Source organism: Oncorhynchus gorbuscha, linkage group LG09, assembly GCF_021184085.1.
Source record: "Oncorhynchus gorbuscha isolate QuinsamMale2020 ecotype Even-year linkage group LG09, OgorEven_v1.0, whole genome shotgun sequence".
In the NCBI taxonomy this organism is placed as follows: domain Eukaryota; kingdom Metazoa; phylum Chordata; class Actinopteri; order Salmoniformes; family Salmonidae; genus Oncorhynchus; species Oncorhynchus gorbuscha.
This window is the reverse complement of record NC_060181.1, coordinates 71,991,798-72,002,201: the sequence shown is the minus strand read 5'-3', so window position 1 is coordinate 72,002,201 and position 10,404 is coordinate 71,991,798. Positions and strand designations below refer to the sequence as shown.

At 44.8% G+C, this 10,404-nt stretch overlaps 1 long non-coding RNA gene across 1 annotated transcript; it reads left to right on the top strand.

The window, feature by feature from the left end:
* Positions 1 to 1,338: 1,338 nt before the first annotated feature.
* LOC124044028 lies at positions 1,339 to 8,185 on the top strand. Its single transcript, XR_006840420.1, has 4 exons — positions 1,339 to 1,820; positions 3,711 to 3,798; positions 7,885 to 8,005; positions 8,126 to 8,185. It is a non-coding gene; the product is annotated as an uncharacterized LOC124044028 (long non-coding RNA).
* Positions 8,186 to 10,404: the final 2,219 nt, after the last annotated feature.

Genomic DNA, 10,404 nt, shown 5'->3' with positions numbered 1-10,404 from the left:
ACCATCCAGGGGAAAAAAATAGAGGTCATGGGATTTTCCAATAGTTTTCTATGTGATACCCTTATTATTATGAACCTGATTGCAGTTCCTATGACTTCCACTAGATGTCAACAGTCTTTAGACATTTTTTGATGTTTTTCTTTTGAGAAATGGACTCTACTGTTTTGGTGTGAAAGAACTGGAGCGCGCTTCACGTTGTTTTTATCCGTTGTTAGAAACAGTTTATTCCGTCTTAAATTTGATCGATTATTTACGTTTTAGGGTACCTGAGTTTGGATTAGGAACATTTTTTGAAATGTTTGGACCAAGTTTACAGGTCATTTATTAGATACTTTCTAGGCATGTTGGGCGAGTTGAAACCGGTGTATTTCTCAATCAAACGTGCCAAATAAATTGACATTATTGGGACATCAAGAAGGACATTATCGAACAAAATAACCATTTGTGATGTTTCAGGGACATTTTGGAATGCCAACAGAAGAAGATATTCAAAGGTAAGGCATTAATTATATTGCTATTTCTAACTTTTGTGGCACACCTGCCTGGTTGAAATATGATTTTCATGTGTTTGTAGGTGGGGCGCTGTCCTCAGATAATCGCATGGTTTGCGTTCGCCGTAAAGCCTTTTTGAAATCTGACACAGCGGCTAGATTAACAAGAAGTTAAGCTTTATTTTGATGTATAACACATATTTTCAAGAATGTAAAATATTTGAATTGGGTATTTTTGAATTTCGCGCTCTGCAATTTCACCAGATGTTGGCCAGGTGGGAAGCTACTGTCCCACCTGCCCATAAGAAGTTAAACTTTAAAGGGATTACATCATTTCACAAATAGTTTCGTCTTTACTCGTTTGATTTATACAAGATTTAGATGCAAACCTCATAATTGAGAATTGTACACATTCAGAGATATAGTTATGTGTGTTTCCTGTCCTCTCTGATGTCACCAAATGAAACACATACCCACCCCTTAAGTGTCCACGGACAATTCTCACCTTCTCACAAATGGACATTTGTTTCACATTCCCATTTTGGGGATTTAGGAGTTCGCCATGTGAAATATTTTGTTCTCTCTGTGTTTCTCTTTCTGCATGGCCAGGGGGAGAGAGTCTCCGCCAGGAATTTACGACCTGAGATAACAGAACCTGGGTGTAGGAAAGAGAGAGAGAGAGAGAGAGAGAGAGAGAGAGAGAGAGAGAGAGAGAGAGAGAGAGAGAGGGAAGCCACGATCTATACCCAGAAAGGGCCACGTCATGACACTAGCTAGCCACCAGAGTGAGTCTGAAGATTTCTCCGACAGAATGGCCAACGCTGCCGAAAATGTTGTGGACTTTTTGTTGAAGAACCCCTTTCATTCTCTGTGGTACACGGAATAGGTGCAAATTAAAAGCGAGGGTCGACCTCTGCCTGAGATCAGTTTCATGAAGAAGGATGAAAAGGTGAGGGTGTTCAATACCAACTGGTATCAAAAGTATAGCTGGTTAACAGGGAGCCTTTCATCAAGCCGCCTGTATTGCTGGCCTTGCCTGCTTTTTGGAAAGCCTTGGTCGAAAAGTGGGTACAGTGACCTGAAGAACATCGATTGTTCAACATCGATCGTTCAGCAAAAGCAGGGAACATATAAATGCCCACATCAAATTCAAGCTTCTGGGTATGTATTCAAACTGCCCAACTCAATGAGAAAGTAAGAAGAAACAGGGATGTTATCAAGCTGTTTATCAACACCACTGCATTTTTGGGTATGCAATAATTTGCTTTTAGAGGACACGATGAGATGGAAAGTTCCACCAACAAGTGAAACTACAAGGAGCTTGCAGAGGTAATTGCACATCACGATGCTTTACTTGCTGAACATACAGAACTTTCTACTGTCTTTTCTGGGATGACAATCGAAAACAATTCTTAATGATATGGTAGCTTCGCATTATCCATGTAAAGTTAGATTGAAGAGAGATTGACGCAGCACATTTTGTCTTGTGCGCTCAAGTAGACTTTCCACTTTCTTCAGGTATTTATTTAGCAAGATGATAACACATAATCACTCCGGACAGACAAAAGCAAAAACTCATGATGTAAATGTTGCAGCACCTAAACATTAACATCTGACATGCTGTATGGGATAGAAACGAGGCTATTTTTCAGTCTGTAGGCTATTAAGAAAGCAGCTGCTTACAGCCTATGCGCCCTGTCCATCTGGTCAGGGTAAACCAATTGGTAACGTTATGTATTTATAGTTCATTTGAGTGTCAGGAGAAAATGTAATCAAATTGAGTTTATATTCAAAATTGGGCTGGCTAGGCTGCCTATATGTTTTTAATCCATAATGATTAACTGGAATGAATGAATCAACATAATAGTGATGACTGATGTGAGTAAATGTTTTGTAAGCACTACAGTTGCATAAGCCTGCATGATGCAAACATGCATAAAGCAAGCTCAGCCCTGTGAGTTATATTGTCTATCAGTTGTTGTCTATGTGTCTGGGTAGAGGAAATCCCCCTGCTAATCTAGTCTAAATATAATTTATATGAACAAATATAAGGTAGCTGCAGTTTGACAAGGTTTTTCTCAGGAGTTTTATAAACCATGTGATTTGATTAGGAAAAACTGGTCCAATCATATCCCATATAAAAACAGTTTTACAACTGATTAATTACGATCATACCTTATAGGGTCCAGAGTTTTCCTAGTTAGGTTAACATATGAGGAAAAATTCCAGGCGCCAGGGGGTAAAAATTGCCCCACCGCTCTGGGACCTATTGTGACACCAGTCTGCTTGCAGTTGCCAGTTATCGTCAGGTATGTGGATGATCAGGGCTTTACTCAGGAACGTTTATTGGGCTACTTTGATGTTTCAAGTGGGCGAGATGCGTAGTCTGTGTTTTACTTTATTAATTTTGAGGTGTCTGAGTGTAACTTCATAAAGTCACTCTTTGTCAAACCTACGATGGCGCAGCTGGAATGGAATGTATCTGCCATTTGTATCTACAGCTAAGTTCCCTGTTCCCTGATTAATTACTCCTGACATGAACTGAAGCTTCATCTCATGTGCCCACTAATCCACTGGCACATTGAATGTTTCCTCTCCAAGCACTGTGAGAACCCCTATCAATGTTCTCTCATTACTGTACGTAGAGTCAATCACATACACAATCACATTATTACACATCAATGATTTTACTCCTTGCTTGGACTAGCTAATTTCATTGCCAGCAGCATACCACCCTGCATTTCACTGCTGGCTTACTTCTGAAGCTAAGCAGGGTTGGTCCTGGCCACTCCCTGGATGGGAGGCCAGATACTGCTGGAAGTGGTGTTGGAGGGCCAGTAGGAGGCACTCTTTCCTCTAGTCTAAAAAACCCCCCAGGGTGGTGATTGGAGACAATGCCCTGTGTGGGGGGATGTTAAATGGGTGTCTTGACTCCCTGAGGTCATTAAAGATCCCATGGTGCTTATTGTAAGAGTAGGGCAGTTAACCCCAATGTCCTGGCTTAATTCCCAATCTGACCTTCAAACCATCACGGTAACATAATAATCCCCAGTTAACAATTGGCTCATTCACCCTGTAACTATTCCTCAGGGTTTTGCTTTAAATGAGAATGTGTTCTCAGTCAACTTACCTGGGAAAATAACAGATAAAAATAAAAACCCATTATTTGCTCTTTTGTCTAACTGTGTAGTATTGTGTTATTGTTTTTTGTCTTCTCAGTCAATTCCTGTCCTGCACTGGTCAAGCCTCTGAACACCTCAACTCATACCCTCATTCAATCACTGCCGTGATCCCTTTCCAACACTGTGTAAGTAGCCCTCTCATTCCCGTTCCCCATAATATTGTACAGTACTATAAATGTCTTTATTAAATGCTTTAGGTTAAAATAATTAGCTTTGCCAATTTTTGAAACACACTTTGTCGTCTATGTGCATTCCGTGCCTATACCGTGGGTCTTCCATCCTCCTCAATTATTCAAGTCACCAGCTTCCACTGCTATGAATATATTCAAACAGTGCCTCCGGTTAGCTGATTTGCAGAAATGGTCCTTGAGTTGCCACTTCTCCCATAGACACGTTTGCGTAAAACCCCTGTTTCATTGTTCATTCCTCCCACAGCCGTTGGATAGGCTTATTATTTACTTTCACTTGGCCACTGTAACATACGATTAGCCTACAGGTTAGGGTACTCAATATAGTAGGCCGCTATAGGTTTATCACGGGCTGCAGCGGCAACTCGTCATTCAGGGCAGGTGGGGCAGAGCCCGAGCCTGGCTCGGTGCTTTCTGTGCTGGTGGGGCTGCCAGCAGACAATACAGTGTAGGGGTTGGTTCTCTAGTTGCTGCTGTGATTTGCTCAGTTTATTGTCACCGAAAAATCTACGGGAAGAGCTCAAAAACTCAAGCCCCTTGGGAGCTGCCATAAAGTTACATTAGAAGTGTCTATCCAAGGATGCTCAGTCATTGGCCACAGATAAAATTACGTCAAATCACATTATATCTATCGTAGCTTTGATTGGACTGATCATATCAACAAGCAGTCATCATCATGAATCAAGTCGACAATCTACTGGCAAATCCTTTTCAATCCTTGTCATATGAAGAGAAATTATAGATAAAACGTATCGGTGCTCATCGGCCATTGGACATAAACATTACACAACAAGTTGGAAATCGCAAATTCAACAAGGAATCAGTGGCTAACTGCAAGCGTTGAAAAGCAATCACTAGTCCAATTTTCGGTGAAGTGGGTATGTGGTCCAAGTCTGGGTTTAAGGGTCTCTTTTCCTAGGTTAAAAGGATAAACATTCACATGCAATACCATGTGTCACGCGGAATGATGCTGGCGAGACGAAGCAGGTATGGGGAGTAAAACATTTAATTATAACGGACAGAGACTAGACAGGAACAGCGTCAGAAACAAATTCAAAAGACATAAACAACACAATGCAGCAGCGGGGATCAGAGCAGGGATCTGACAAATATAGGGGTGTAACGGCGTTCGTCTGTTGAATGAAGAGAGTCGGACCGAAATGCAGCGTGTTGGTTACTCATGCCTTTAATAATAAATTAAACTAAATACAAAAACAACAGAATGGAACGTGAAACTAATTACAGCCTATCTGGTGACTATAACACAGAGACAGGAACAAACACCCACAAAATACAAAGCGAACTCAGGCTACCTAAATACGGTTCCCAATCAGACACAACGACAAGCACCTGACTCTAATTGAGAATCTCCTCAGGCAGCCAAGCCTAACAACACCCCTAATCAGCCGCGATCCCAAATAATACAAACCCCAATACGAATCACAACATATAAACCCATGTCACACCCTGGCCTACCCAAACATATAACAAAAACACAAAATACAATGACCAAGGCATGACAGAACACCCCCCCTAAGGTGCGGACTCCCGGACGCACCTCAAGAGCATAGGGAGGTTCCGGGTGGGCGTCTGTCCATGGTGGCGGTTCTGGCTCGGGACGTGGACCCCACTCCATAAATGTCCTATTTCCTCCCCTTCGCGTCCTGGGATAATCCACCTTCTCCGCTGACCATGGCCTAATAGTCCTCACCCAGATCCCCACATAACTGAGGAGCAGCTCGTGACAGAGGGGCAGCTCGGGACAGAGGGGCAGCTCAGCTCGGGACAGAGGGCAGCTCAGGACAGAGGGGCATCTCAGGACAGAGGGGCATCTCAGGACAGAGGGGCATCTCAGGACAGAGGGGCAGCCCGGGACAGAGGGGCAGCTCGGGACAGAGGGGCAGCTCGGGACCGAAGCAGCCTGGGACTGAGGGGAAGCCCGGTACTGAGGGGAAGCCCAGTACTGAGAGGAAGCCCAGTACTGAGAGGAAGCCCAGTACTGAGAGGAAGCTCAGGCAGGTAGTAGGCTCCGGTAAATCCTGGCTGGCTGGCGGAACTGGAAGAGTCAGGTTGTCTGGCAGATCTGGAAGAGACTGGTTGTCTGGCGGCGCTGGGTAGACTGGCGGCGCTGGCAGTGCAGGAGAGGAGAAAGGCTCTGGCTATGCTAAACAGGCGGGAGACTCCGACAGCGCAGGAGAGGAGAAAAGCGCTGGCTGCGCTGGGCAGACTGGGAGCACTGGCCGCGCTGGGCAGACTGGGAGCACTGGCGGCGCTGGGCAGACTGGGAGCACTGGCGGCGCTGGGCAGACTGGAGACTCCGGCAGCGCAGGAGAGGAGAAAGGCTCTGGCTGTGCTAAACAGGCGGGAGACTCCGACAGCGCAGGAGAGGAGAAAAGCACTAGCTGCGCTGAACAGGCGAGGCGCACTGGAGGCCTGGTGCGTGGTGCTGGAACTGGTGGTACTGGATTGAGGACACGCACAGGATGCCTGGTGCGGGGAGCTGCTACCGGAGGACTGGTGTGTAGAGGTGGCTCTGGATATACCGGACCGTGCAGGCGCACTGGAGTTCTTGAGCACTGAGCCTGCCCAAGCTTACCTGGCTCGATGCCCACTCTAGCCCGGCCAATAGGAAGGGCTGGTATGTGCCGCACCTGGCTCTGCACCCGCACTGGAAACACCGTGCGCTCCATAGCATAACACGGTGCCTGCCCGGTCTCTCTAGCCCAACAGTGAGCACAGGGAGTTTGCGCAGGTCTCCTACCTGGCATAACTATTCTCCCTTCTAGCCCCCCCAATAATTTTTTTGGGCTGCTTTTCCGGCTTCCAACCTCGTCGCCGTGCTGCCTCCTCATACCAGTGCCTCTCCGGTTTATCCGCATCTATTTCTTCCTTGGGACGGCGATATTCTCCCGGCTGTGCCCAGGGTCCTTTTCCGTCTAATATCATCTCCCAAGACCAGAAGTCCTTATATTGCTGCTCCTCACAATTAACAGGGAGAGTAGGCTCAGGTCTGACTCCTGACTCAGCCACTCTCTCTCTGCGCTCTCCCCCAATAAATATTTGGGGGTTACTTTCGGTTTTCGCTCTGCGTCGCTGTGTTTTCCTTTTTGACTCCATTCATCTATAGCCCTCTTCGCACTGCTGCAGGGAATCCCAGGCAGGCTCCTGCACTCGCTCTGGGTCGGCCGCCCACCTGTTGATTTCTTCCCACGTCGTATACTCCATGCCTCTACCGTCCATAACGTCCTCCTTTAGCTCCTGCCAGTTCACACGCTGCTCGGTCCGTGAGAGGTGGGTGTTTCTGTAACTGCGTTCGTCTGTTGAATGAAGAGAGTCGGACCGAAATGCAGCGTGTTGGTTACTCATGCCTTTAATAAATGAAAAACGCGGTACATGAAAATAACTGAAACTAAATACAAAAACAACAGAACGGAACGTGAAACTAATTACAGCCTATCTGGTGACTATAACACAGAGACAGGAACAAACACCCACAAAATACAAAGCGAACTCAGGCTACCTAAATACGGTTCCCAATCAGACACAACGACAAGCACCTGACTCTAATTGAGAATCTCCTCAGGCAGCCAAGCCTAACAACACCCCTAATCAGCCGCGATCCCAAATAATACAAACCCCAATACGAATCACAACATATAAACCCATGTCACACCCTGGCCTACCCAAACATATAACAAAAACACAAAATACAATGACCAAGGCGTGACAAGGGGAGGAAATGACAGGTGATAAGTGAGTTCAGGTGAGTCCAATAACGCTGAAGCGAGTGAGGTGGGCGGACAGGTGTGAGTGATGTTGGCAGGAGCGTATGATGAAGGGTAATCTGGCACCCTCAAGCGCCAGGGGAAGGGAGGAGCGGGAGCAGACGTGACACCATCGGCCAGAAAAGGTTGAATACAGCACAAATGATGGAGTTGTTTACATCTTTGTTAATTTACCGTCAAAATGTTTTGATTCATTGTGGACGGGCTCGCTGTTTGAAAAGGGAAACTCTTTTGACAGTTATTACGTCAGCTCGAGGAAAGGGAATAAGACAGCTGGCTCTTTCAACACTGGGCGCAGGACAGAGGAGGTCAGAACTGTGGCACGGGTTGATTTGGATCAAATTAGGTTGGTAAAAGAGGTGAGTTTGTGTTTTGCATTGTCGAGAGTTTTCTTAGTGTCAATTGCTCAACAATATAGGCTAAGCTAATGTTGGTACAGGCATGTAAAGACAATAATGGAGCTATAATGTTTTTTTTAGGATATAATTCACCTAAAAGGTTGAATACATTGGCCATGCTCTCAATCCAGCATGACTTCTGCTGCATTCAAAACAACTGGAAACCTGGAACTGGGAAATCTCAGACTTCAGTGAGTTCAACTGGGAACTAGCTCCGACTGGGAAAATACATTTTGAACGGTCATTCAACTCGGAATTCCAAGTCAGGTACTTGAGCATTTTTCTAGAGCTCCAACCTGAAGATCACTGTCGTCATGATTCGACCATGTTTTCTTCCGAGATCCCAGTTGTCATGAAAGCACCATCAACCCAGAGAATGCCAGACTTTGATGACAAAGTTTGATGGCAAAATTTGCCCCCTCGTCACCTTCTGGTTCAAGTGAGGACAACAAGGTGAGTCCAAAAATGTCTTGTATGCTGCTGCATAAATTATGTAATATGCCAGAGAGATACAGTGGGGCAAAAATGTATTTAGTCAGCCACCAATTGTCCATGTTCTCCCACTTAAAAAGATGAGAGAGGCCTGTAATTTTCATCATAGGTACACTTCAACTATGACAGACAAAATGAGAAAAAAAATACAGAAAATCACATTGTAGGATTTTTAATGAATTTATTTGCAAATTATGGTGGAAAATAAGTATTTGGTCACCTACAAACAAGCAAGATTTCTGGCTCTCACAGACCTGTAACTTCTTCTTTAAGAGGCTCCTCTGTCCTCCACTCATTACCTGTATTAATGGCACCTGTTTGAACTTGTTATCAGTATAAAAGACACCTGTCCACAACCTCAAACAGTCACACTCCAAACTCCACTATGGCCAAGACCAAAGAGCTGTCAAAGGACACCAGAAACAAAATTGTAGACCTGCACCAGGCTGGGAAGACTGAATCTGCAATAGGTAAGCAGCTTGGTTTGAAGAAATCAACTGTGGGAGCAATTATTAGGAAATGGAAGACATACAAGACCACTGATAATCTCCCTCGATCTGGGGCTCCACGCAAGATCTCACCCCGTGGGGTCAAAATGATCACAAGAACGGTGAGCAAAAATCACAGAACCACATGGGGGGACCTAGTGAATGACCTGCAGAGAGCTGGGACCAAAGTAACAAAGCCTACCATGAGTAACACACTACACCGCCAGGGACTCAAATCCTGCAGTGTCAGATGTGTCCCCCTGCTTAAGCCAGTACATGTCCAGGCCTGTCTGAAGTTTGCTAGAGAGCATTTGGATGATCCAGAAGAAGATTGGGAGAATGTCAGATGAAACCAAAACAGAACTTTTTGGTAAAAACTCAACTCGTCGTGTTTGGAGGACAAAGAATGCTGAGTTGCATCCAAAGAACACCATACCTACTGTGAAGCATGGGGGTGGAAATATCATGCTTTGGGGCTGTTTTTCTGCAAAGTGACCAGGACGACTGATCAGTGTAAAGGAAAGAATGAATGGGGCCATGCATCGTGAGATTTTGAGTGAAAACCTCCTTCCATTAGCAAGGGCATTGAAGATGAAACGTGTCCGGGTCTTTCAGCATGACAATGATCCCAAACACACCGCCCGGGCAACGAAGGAGTGGCTTCGTAAGAAGCATTTCAAGGTCCTGGAGTGGCCTTGCCAGTCTCCAGATCTCAACCCCATAGAAAATCTTTGGAGGGAGTTGAAAGTCCGTGTTGCCCAGCAACAGCCCCAAAACATCACTGCTCTAGAGGAGATCTGCATGGAGGAATGGGCCAAAATACCAGCAACAGTGTGTGAAAACCTTGTGAAGACTTACAGAAAACGTTTGACCTCTGTCATTGCCAACAAAGGGTATATAACAAAGTATTGAGAAACTTTTGTTATTGACCAAATACTTCTTTTCCACCATCATTTGCAAATAAATTCATTAAAAATCCTACAATGTGATATTCTGGAATTTTTTTCTTATTTTGTCTGTCATAGTTGAAGTGTACCTATGATGAAAATTACAGGCCTCTCTCTCATCTTTTTAAGTGGGAGAACTTGCACAATTGGTGGCTGACTAAATACTTTTATGCCCCATTGTATGTATGTATGTATGTATGTAGATATATTTACACCAAAAATATATGGGGGATTGGAAATGATGCAGACAATTACTTTGATGGAAGCAACAATCTATCTGCAATATTAAAGCTGATCCAACCCCTAAAATGGTTGGTTAAGGGATTGTTAGTAAGCATTTCACTGTAAGGTCTACAGCTGTTGGGTTCGGTACACGTAACACATGCAATTTGACTTGATTTATCTACTTCCAACTTCCATTTGGAGGATTTCT